Source organism: Anastrepha ludens, chromosome 6 (assembly GCF_028408465.1).
Source record: "Anastrepha ludens isolate Willacy chromosome 6, idAnaLude1.1, whole genome shotgun sequence".
In the NCBI taxonomy this organism is placed as follows: Eukaryota; Metazoa; Arthropoda; class Insecta; order Diptera; family Tephritidae; genus Anastrepha; species Anastrepha ludens.
Window position 1 is genome coordinate 20,398,933 of NC_071502.1, and position 11,798 is coordinate 20,410,730.

Here is an 11,798-nt window from a genome sequence, read left to right on the forward strand (position 1 = left end):
GGGTAAGAGCTGCCCCTTTTAACGTTTCAATTGGTAATTTAGGAAAGTCGGAGTGAAATTAGTATCATTTGGCACCATTTTTAATAAATTCCCACTGTATAAATGGTTGTTTTACTACGTGGCTTTAAATTGCTTTTGCTTTCATACCAATATTTAGAAAACAAACCGCATTCAAACATTTGTAATAAAGCAACTAGTTAAAATGTGACCTCGTAGGGCCTCTCGGCCGTCAAAAAAAAAATCAGATGATACTTAAAGGGTGGTTAAATTTCAATGGCCGATGTTGAATATGAACCACACCTAAACGTCGAGATTTTTCTGCATTTCATTTAACATTTTTCAATCTCAGACTGACTCAATTTGAACCATGGAAAGATACACAATCGAGCAACGCGTTAAAGTTATTCAGGCTTATTATGAAAACGGGCGTTCAAATCAAAATGCATATCGCGCTCTTCGTGATTTTTTCGGTCAATTTAATAATCCAAAAGTGCGTACAATCGTAAAAACTGTGCAAATATTTGAGCAAGCCAGGTCTGTAGGAGATGTGAAAACACCAGTGCATGATCGTACAGCTCGTACTACAGAAAATGTTGCTACTGTTCGCTATAGTGTGGTTGAAGAGCCGTCCACCTCAACTCGTCGTCGTGCCCAACAATTGCACCTCTCACGCTCGTCGTTGATGAACATTATGCATAAAGGCTTGCATTTACACGCTTACGAGGTCCAATTGACTCAAGAACTAAAGCCTCTTGGCCATTTCAAGCGTCGTGAATGACCAATTTTCGAAGAGAATCATCTTCAGTAATGAGGCAGAATTGCCGCATTTGGGCGAATGATAATCCAAGAGTGATTGCCTGATTGCCGAAAAACCAATGCACCCACAAAGAGTGACTGTTTGCGGGCCGGCGGCATCATTGGGCCGTATTTTTCCAAAATGAGGCCGATCAGGCAGTTACTGTGAATAGTGTTCGCTATCGTGAGATGATAACGAACTTTGCATGGCCCGAATTGAAAGATATGGATGTGGACGATATGTGGTTTCAACAGGACGGTGCCACTTGACACACAGCGGCGATGTCAATTGGCCGCCAAGATCATGTGATTTGACACCGTTGGACTTCTTTCTTTGGAGTTATTTGAAAGAAAAGGTGTGCGCCGATAAGCCACCAACAATTCAATTATGGCTCACCGTCATCGAAAACTTGGACCATCGGATGGAGGTGTGCCGCCGAGGCCGCGGCGGCCATTTGGCCGATAGTTTGTTCCATACGTAACTACGTAATTGAGCCATATTAGTATTATCATAATAAAGAGAAATGTCAATAATTTCCTAAAAAATTTTATTTTATTCAAAATCAACACTGGTCCTTGAAACTTAGCCACCTAATCATCTACTCAATTCATTTTTGCCACAAAAGTTTGTCAAATTACCCATAGTGCAACGGTGCGCTCTTACACAAAATTAGCTTGCCCCTAAAAGAGTGCTACGTATTAACTACTAATCGACCTGCTCAGTATACCACAGACAATTAATCTAAGTCACTTTCTATAGATCAGACAAAATGACAAATTTTATAGCGGTATCGTTTTGGTGATATAAAAAGAAAAGGCAAAACAACCATCTAACAAGTGGACTATGATTGAGCGTTTTTTTTTTTGGTTTTTTGAGCTCGTCAATGTTAAAGACGCAGCTACCGGAAGTTTGTACGACGTTACGCCAAGTTATTAAAATACATTGGAAATACCTTTGGAGAATATGGTTGGGCTCGCGTCTGCAACAAGGGGGCCTTATAAAAGCACTATACTAAAATTTCAACATATAAACAATAATTTCATTAGTTTAGGTTGTGCTCATCTGCTGCTTCCGAGCAGTTGCCAGCAAGGCTGGAGAAGCTCAAACTCAAACTTTACTCGAATCTACAACAGTTTTTTCTCAATTAATAATTAAAATTTAATAATAAATAAGTAATTAATTAAGTTCGCACACTGGAGACGATCGCTCTGCTCCTACGCGTAAACTTTGGACACGGTGTACACCTCACAAACGTGGCGCACCCAGTTAACTCGGTTCGCAAAAAACTAGTTGACAGTTTTTAGCTCTATCACACGAATAGCTTGATCGGTATTCGCTTTAAGTGCTTGAATCGTTAATAGATTATTCGCTTTTCAACAGTACTTCACTGAATCGCAGCTCCGAGGTGGCCAATTCACATCGCCAAGGCGACTGATCAGACAATTAAGATCGAATTGTGGCAAGCGCGGTGTGGCGTGGCGCACCTTCCTCCTGACACCAACGTCTTTTACTTCCGGCCACAAAAAATCGTTTGCCATGCCTCCGTGTGCTCAGCGTTGACGGAAATGGCATTTCCAGCGGGATTTTGAAATAAAAATGGGCCAGTAAGTCCTTGAAGATTCATCTAAAATCATAATCTAAGCTTTTTTTTTTGCGAAATAAACAATATGACGGCCTAAGGAAATATTTTTCAGATTTTTGAGAAAAAACTGACAATTAATTGTTTAAAAACATCGAAATTTTTGGAAAACAAATCCTTCGATCAGGCACGACTTCTTATGTTCTTCAAAAAGCGTGTAAATTTTAATAAAATCTACTAAACGGTTTTTAAGTTACAGTGATCTCCAGTTCAAAAATCATAGTTTTGAGAAAAACGCACTTTTGCTATCGGCTCCGGAGCGCCCGAGCGCCCTTTGTGAATTGTTGAATAACTCGAAAAGTATTTGTCGGATTCACTTCAAATTTTCACGCAATATTTTTAAGACAGAGAAAATGCAAACAAAAAATCCAATTTTTTGAAAATTCTGACTACCCCCAACCCCCTTAATTATGCAAAAACGCTGTTCAGTAAGAGGTTACTTTCCTTTAAATTCAATTTTAAAACAACACTTGAAATTCAGAAGCGAAAGCTAGACGAAAGTAACAGCCATCAGCGGAGTCTATCCAAAGCTGAAAACAAAACTTTAATTCAAATAAATTTATATGTCTGTACACATACTTTAATACCTACTATTTTTATTAAAAAATAAAAAATAAAGTGCTGATAGCAAATAATAAATAACTTTTCTTTTATTTTCAATTTCTAATAAAACATCACTGGGGCGAATGTGAAGACTACATTTCCATTCTGCGTCGCCACCTTTAGAGAGGCGCCTATAATCAAGTATTATTCACTTCCGACAAAGCGGTGCTTTAATAACACAGTTATTTGATCACAACAGAATATTTCCTTAGCATAGTTTTAGGCAAACATTACTGTTTGTTTTACTGTTCCCATTTGAACACTTTAGTGTGCATGAAACTCACAGTTCAACCGGCATAGTAAGAAACTGGTTGGCCACCTCAATAATTTGATTAAGTTTGAAAATAGAAAAAATCAAATCAACAGCAGAGGCTTCTGAGAAAAAGAATAGCATTTGCAGATATCAATAAAATATGTCTAATTTATTTTAAAAATTAAATTAAATTTCATTTAGTTTTAAAATGAGGAAAATAAAGTCAATTTCAAACAAAAGATTATTAATGTGCCACCAATCATATACAGGGTCCGGTACTTGAAGTGTAACCAACTTCAGACCGCTCGCGCCCGTGAATCAGCTGTCTGTTAGTTGGCTAAATGACAGTCCAGAGTATTGTTTACAAGCGTAAGGAAGCATTTTGCCGAGAGTAAACGCAAAGAAAAGAAAATCAGTAATGGATTTCAAACGTAATAGTGGAATTGCATTATATTTGGCTGGAAAATCACAACCAGCGATTGTTCGTGAGCTCGAGCACCTTAAAGTAAATAAAGTTTTTATTTATCGCACCACTACTCGTTACAATGATACTAGTAGCATCGCGGGACGTCATGGAGGTGGTCATCAAAAGACTGCAACGTCACGTGAAATGGTTCAAAAATGAAGAAGCGACTTGAGCGAAATCCCCGACGAAGTGCCAATCCAATGGCGAAAGAACTGAAAATATCCGACCGTAGCATCCGCGGCATACTGAAAAAAGATCTCGAAGTCAAGTCTTACAAGATCCAAAAAGTGAATGATCTCACACCAAAGCAGCAACAAGTCAGACTTGACAGACCTATGGAGCTGCTTCGCTTGGCCGAAGCGGTTAATTTCCGAACATTGTGTTTTCTGACGAGAAAATTTTTCAAATTGAGCAATTCATACGAGATTGACCATTCATACGAGAATTTGAGTCATCGATTGGCCACCAGGAGGCAGCAGCCGCCACAGGTAATGGTTTGGGCCACTGTAACCGCAGATGGGCGCTCTCCAATCGTTTTCATCGAGTCTGGCGTCAAGGCAATGCGAAATTTTATCGGGAAAGTATTCTGGAAGTTGCCTTGAAGCTGTCGGCAGACAAATATTTCAGTAGCAGACCATGGACGTTTCAACAGGACTCAGCAGCGTCTCACAAAGCTCGAGGAAACCAAGAATGACTAAAAACAACGATCCGAACTTCATAAAGTCCACAAAATGGCTCTGAAATTCTCCAGACGCGAATCCGATGGATTATTCTCTTTGGGCCATTTTGGAGAGCAAGGGCCGAACTAAAAGATTCATCAGTCTCGAGGCGCTGAAAAAGGTCATTGTCCGCGAGTGCGCCAAAATACCTGCAAGTCACAATCGAGCAGCTTGCGATTTGTTTCTGGACTGTGTCAAGGCCATAGTCAAGGCAGAAGGTGGTCATATCGAGCAAAAGTAAACTGAATCTTAATTTTGTATTATTTTCACACATTTTTTAGTTTGAATTGAATAAAAGTAATTTTTCAAACTAAATGTATAGTCTTTTTGATTAGTTACACTTCGATTGCCGGACCCTGAGAAAGAGATTTAAGCCATTTGAGTAAGACGAGAATGCTTTTTATTCGCGGTACAGATACAAAAAAGCCGGAGTATTGTTTTTAATAGAACTTTTAAACATTAACTGACTGAATTTAAAAGACATTTAAACCTTTTTAGATTTTTTAAATTATCTTTTTTATAAGACCTCAAGAATATTATGCCAAAATGGACGAAGTTTTAGTATTTCCCCGCCCGTTGGACACCCGGATCTGGCTGGACGTTTTCGACTTTGAACGTGAATTTAATATTTTTTATTTTAGCCCACAACGGATCCATTTCGTGGTCTAAGTGGCCTCGCTGTCTCTATGTGCGATGCGGCTGCTAAACCTAACCTATAGCTAACGATTTGCGCTCCCAGACAGCTTTCTAAAATTTAATTCTCTATCGATATGGATATAAAGGATCCTGGAACAGGACGAACAAAGGACAGATCCGGATGCCCAACCGAAGGTTTTAAAACAGGTGTCCAACGGCGGGTTAAGCATCTTTTGCACCAGACCGGGTTTCTATAAGTATATCAGCTATACTTTAAAGCATTTTTCTGAAACTTATTATTTTTGAAATTTTTCTCAGTACTACTTCATAGAATTCACCACGGATCGTTGGGAACATTTTTAAACTAATGTTTTTTAGGAAAAAGGCATTTTTTTTTTAATGATTATGTTGCGAGTTATGATTTACACAACTTTTAACGAGCCGCCCCCGGAGATTCCCTGTGACTCACTAAATTGCACACAATTTTCCATGATATTCTTCCAATATTGCATATTATTATATGAAAGCAGACTGAATAAAATATCTCTGCATCGCCGAAAAAAAACCTTAGAAACATTCCCAACGAGTTAGCCTAATAAACCGCCAAGCCTTGCAATAATGACCATAAAAACACTAACAAATAATATTCGAATTTTATAACAGCGAATTCCTATTTATTTATATTCCAGAAATTCGTGATCGTACTGAAACTGTTAAATTCATACAATCCTCCTTCTGCGAGCCACCTCAGAAACTCACACACACCTTCTTCAAGAATGCGTTGCCATAGCAAGAAGAAGACGTAGATATCTGAGCCTGGTATGGCCACAAGAAAGGCACATGCGCTAGTCTAACTCAGCTTTATCCTCGGTTTTATTGGGGGAACTGAGTTAGGATTGGGGGGAACCTCTTGTCTTAATTCAATTTTCATTCAGACAAAATCACTCAATTCTTATATTTCTGAGTATCATTGGCTAATAATTGTTTTGAGGCATGATTCAATGACTAAAGGTTTGCTCACTAGTGACATTCGATTTTTGACACTCCCTTACAAAAGGTTATCCTGGTAAAAATGGTAGCCAAAAAGTATTTTCTTACTTAAATGGAAACAAACTGCGAATGATTTAAAAAATTAATTTTAATTAATATTTCAATGTAAGTAATGGTACAAATAGAGTTTATTAGCGGAAATTGCAAAGTCTAATATTAAAACAAGAAATTATTTCACTTAATCCAAGATTTTATTTTGTGAATTAATTTTTAAATTTAAAACCAATCGCGAAGTTTCGCCAATATGAAACTATTTTGTTAAAAATAAATAAATAATTGGCACGTACAATTCTGTTAGGTGTTTTGCCGAGATCCTCCTCCTATTTGTAGCGCGCGTTCCACAATTGGAAGGTCCTACAGTTTTAAGCCGATTCCGGTAGATGGTTTTTTATGAGAAGCTCATTCATACTGGTACTCTGCTTCGCTAAGCCTCCTCTGGACACTTCATCCATCCATGGGAAGGTGGGCTCATTGGAAACAAGTTCTGTCAATGCCAACTTTTTTATAATGAGGTATGCAATGTTATCGATCGCGTCGGGACTACCCAATTATTCTCCCTGTCGTAACTCTTTAGGAAATGCTAGCTCTTTGCAAAACATGAATTCCGTCTAAATCACCACATCATAAGAAATACAGCTTTGTAAATTCACTACTCATCGATCTCGGTTAAGCGGTATGTATTCCATGTCATACTACCTTAGTCCTGAACATACCGATGAAAACTATTTAGCGAGTTGTTGTTCGTAAGCAGACCATTTGGAAAATAAAATGTGTTTTTTACAAATTTTACTTTTCCTCCACTTTTACTCAAATTTTCTAGAGCTAGCAACCCAGTGTCTTGCTAAGGGAGCCGATTTGTCAATAGAGAACGAGAAAGCTACTTACTGAGCAAACCTTTTATCATTGAATCATGGTTTTGAGGTAGACGTAGAGATGCATGCTCTTTCCTCTTTTTTTCTCCTATCGCATGTAATCATTGTGAGGTAGGCTAAAAATCATTGTGAGGTAGTCGTAGGGATTCATGCTCTTTTCTCTTGTTCTCTTTTCCCCCCTCTTTTTGTGCCGCATATTTTCCAACCAATTATGCCTTCCCTCACCTTCTTATTTGTTATATAGATTACATTGTAAACATTGATATGAAACTTTGTAAGTGAACAGACGAGCAGCTCTCATAACCGAAAGTAGCTGCCTGTACTAATACTTGATCTTGTCAATCATTTTTAAAGGAAATACGTAGTCAGACAATGCAAACGACCTTTAAGCGTCGCTGCTGAAAAGTGCAATTCAAATTAACAGAACTTCCTTCATTTTATATTTTTTATTATAGTTTTGTTCATTACTTTTTTATGAGTAATAATAGGAAAGCTTATCAGCGAAGCAAGTTGCATGCAGATTGACGGGTATTAATTAAAAATTTATTTATAATTGCGCGCAGATTTGATTAGCTGCTTTTACGCATCTCAACTGATTAGCACCGCAGAGGGAATAGGGGTATTTGCGCGACTACTTACTCGTACATACAGTGGTCACACAATTTATTCGTATACGCACAGTTTATAAACAGATGCACCTGATACTTAGCACAATTAATACAATAGAACAAAATTTTAATATATTCCAAAAAAATAACATTTTTATGCAATATTTAAGGAACAAAAACTTCCAAAATTCATTTCTGGAATTAGAAAACTTAAGGTAATAACGAAATGCATTTCTATAAGCGTGGGAGAATTAAGCCAAATTATTGAAACGCCTTCGAATTACGAACGAACTAAAGGTTATAAGGCGACTTTCTGGTGTGGGATACCTTAAATCTTTCGCGTAGCGCATTAGGAATGCTATATTTGAGTAGGTTTTAGGAATCACACAATTCACATGATTGATGAAAGTAAAACCGGAATCAAATTCAAATCCTAAACCCAAAAATTCTAGAGAGTTTTAAATTTAAGGCCGAATAATTTGAAGGGGCACAATTAAGAGATTTTGAAAGTGTTACGAAATTAGGAGAACATAGGTTCGAATTTCTCTGCATAAAACAGCAAAATGATAGAAAGGTTTTTCTATAGCAGTTGCCCATCGGTAGGAAATACCAAGCCTCTGAGTGTATTTCTGCCATGAAAAAGCTCTTAATATTGGGCATGGGATTAAGTTTCCGTCCTTTCTTAGCCAAAGTTACGAATCATTTAAACAAGTAAATAAAACATGATACTATGGGAAATATGTGCCATTACAAGCTATAACTTTACTCCACCTTTCACGCAGCATACGAATTCCTGTGACGAAAAAGTTTGAAATTTTTATGAAAATTTTTTGAATATTCTTTAAGTTTGCACAGAGTTTATAACTTTAATTTATAAGGGTTTTGTAGGGGAATAAACTATACTAAAATTATAAATTGTAATTATAAAAATTAAAATTATTATTAAAAATAAACACAAAACATTTTTAGGCATCTTCGCTCCCACTTCTTTGCTACGCCTGCTGATATAGCAGGTTTTGATATTAAAAATCTGATGAACTTCATCGGCAGCACAAAGCAATTAACACAATTGAAACGCAGTTATCTTTCATAATCTACACATACTCAACCCCTCCTTACTTCCCCTTCAATGGTTTCATATAGGAATAATTTAATTTATTCGCCCAAGTGTGCCTAGTCTTTGGGCAACCCTTTTAACCTAACCTAACCTAAATCAATATAAAATAAATAAATTTCCTAAACTTATCAATAAAACACTCGACACTCGAAATGAGAGAAATCTACGCATTCACTGTCAAATACGAATAAGTTAATAGCAACTAATAAATAAAAATATAATAATAATTTAATTTGAAAGAATTTGGTATGGTTCTCCAGTAATAGCAGAAATGTTTGAGTGCACGAGTGTGTGAAAAGGATTAAAACAGAAATTTAAAACATACATATGTATGTACATTCATGATATTAAGGTAAGAAAGGGAAATCCTACGACGAATTACTGCCGATTTATTTTTACTTGCACTCGGCTCGAACACATAGAGTCACACTTTTATATGAATATGCCCTCATTTTTAGTTTGATATTTAAAACGCAATGATTTAAGTATAACAACAATAACGAAACTTGAATGCAACCTTAATTTCCGATAGTCTATTAAACAATATGATTAGAAGTTGTTGTGAGCAATGCAGTGAGAAAAGAGAGGAGAGAAGGTAGTAAAGCTAAAATTAAAAGAGTGCGTTTATACGAAAATGTGTGATTGTACATACATATATTATAATATGTACGTAGGTATGTAGTATATGCATGAGCACAATGATTTCTACTGATTTCGACTTTGTTTTCGGTAATAGAAGCATACGAGAGTATACATACTCGTACGTACATATGTATGTATGTGCATAAACAATTTCTAAATTTTACGTTTTTTGTTAGTTTTTGCACACTTATTTTGCTTTTGTAAATACACTTATATTGTTTTTGTCATATTTCTGACAATTCGTTGTCGCTGCTCTTACCACGAGCGCGTGCGATTGTTGAATACGAAATTAGCTTATATTTAATTAAATTTTGGCAAATAATAGCCTCAAGTTAGAAATACAACAGAAATGGAGATCTATGACAGCATTAAAATTAATTTTTGGTTAGAATATACAGTGGCGAGCATAAATGAGAATATTTATCACCTCTTTTTTCCGTTTAATTTATAAATTATTTATTGTTTTAACAAACAAAAAAACAATATTGTATTGTATTGTAATTACCTTAATACAATAAAATGTAATACAAAAAACTAAAAAGAAGATTACGCACCGTTTCGGTAGAAAAAAAAAATAAACAAAAAAACGTTCGATAGAACTTTTCATGTTGCTTAAAACATTGTGTGCAGAAATTAAAAATGGAAGATAAATCGAGTGGAGGCGTCGACTTTTTAAGAATATACAATTTTTATGAAAAAATACGAAAAAGTGCATAAACCGATTTGCTTTTAAACAAAATAAAGATATAGTTTCATTAAAAAGTATATAAAATTACCTTAAAAAAACTACATATATGCATAAATTTTCGCCAAATTGTCCAAATTTGCATGATGAGAGCCTTATAAAGTGCTAGTTTTGAGGGTCTAGAGAGCACTTTACTACTCAATTGCCTACTTACTCCAAAGATTACTCCTTGATTCAAGAGAGATATTCCGTTGGATTTCAAGGCTGACATTTTTATCGGTTTTAATATTGGTTTTTAGATAAATGAAGTCTTCTACAACTTGAAAATCATAACTGTCAACAGTCACGTGGGTTTTTTTATGGAGATGGCAAAACGTATTGAAAGCCGAAAAGTGTGAGACTTATCTTTCGACTCACCCACTAAAAACTCACTCCAGCCCTGTTTCCCTCCCGCGGGACGCCCGTTAGGTAATACTTCACTGGAGGGGGACCAACCTATTGCCTCTACCTGAAAATCTGCGCTGTTGTTCAGCGTGACGCAGTTTGGTAATTACTATTCTTGCCATATTACTGACAGCGCACCAATGTTCTTCTGAGTCAAGCATGATATCTACTAGGCTACTAACCATTATTGGCTTCCCAACTCTATCACTCAAATCTTCTCTTTCCAGCTCAAAACGAGAGCAGACAAAGAAAACATGCACAGCTACTTCAACTAGACTGTCACAAAAGGTGCAGTACGGGTCATCTTCATGCTTAAATCTATGCAGATAAGCTTTAAAGCATCCATGCCCACTAAGTACTTGGCTCAGATAGAAATCTCTCTGTCCATGCTTTCGATTTATCCATCGGGTGATATTCAGAATCAATCGATATGTCCATCGTCCGTTAATGGAGTTCCTCCATTCCTCCTCTCATGTACGCATGCTTCGCTCCCGTTCAGTCTTTCGGTTAGTCAGCTGTGCTGGATCCGTTCGATGTTTTTTTTTTTTATTTCGGGTGCAGTCAGCTTAACTGGTAGCATACCCGCGAGGACTAATACAGCATCCTCCGACACTGTGCGGAATGCGCAGCACACCCTGAGGGCAGATAACCGGTATACCGATTTAATGCCTTTCATATATTTGCTGCAGCTTGTGGCATGGGTGCCGATATGCAAGTGCGCCGACTGTTTGTTCGATGACAGGAGGAACTTCGTTTTGTTCTCGTTCACCACCAGACCCATTCGCTTTGCCTCTTTATCCAGTTTGGAAAAGGCACTGAGCGAAGAAGCTCTGACGGCGCTACTGGTATAGCCAGATTACCATTGTGGGGTTACCAAATTCAGCCATCGAGACATTTAGATAACTCCATTTCGTATTGTCGAATGCAGCTTTAAAATCGACAAAAAGATGGTGGGTGTCGATTCCCTTTTTATGGGTATTTTCCAAGACTTGGCGTATTGTGAATATCTGGACGTTGGTGGATTTTCCAGGTATAATGCCACTCTGATGAGGTCTCATCAGTTGGTTGATGTTGAGCTTCAGCCTTTCACGCAGTAGGCTCGCTAGAACCGATGGGTGATTGCTGCTCGAAAAATGGGCAAAGCATGTGAACGCCACAAAACTTCCGCTTTCTGCATATTATTGTGTGTTACACCCATGGCCAAATAGTACCAATAAATGCAACAAGCTCGGTGCTAATCTGATCAATCCAAACTCTTTGTTTTTCAT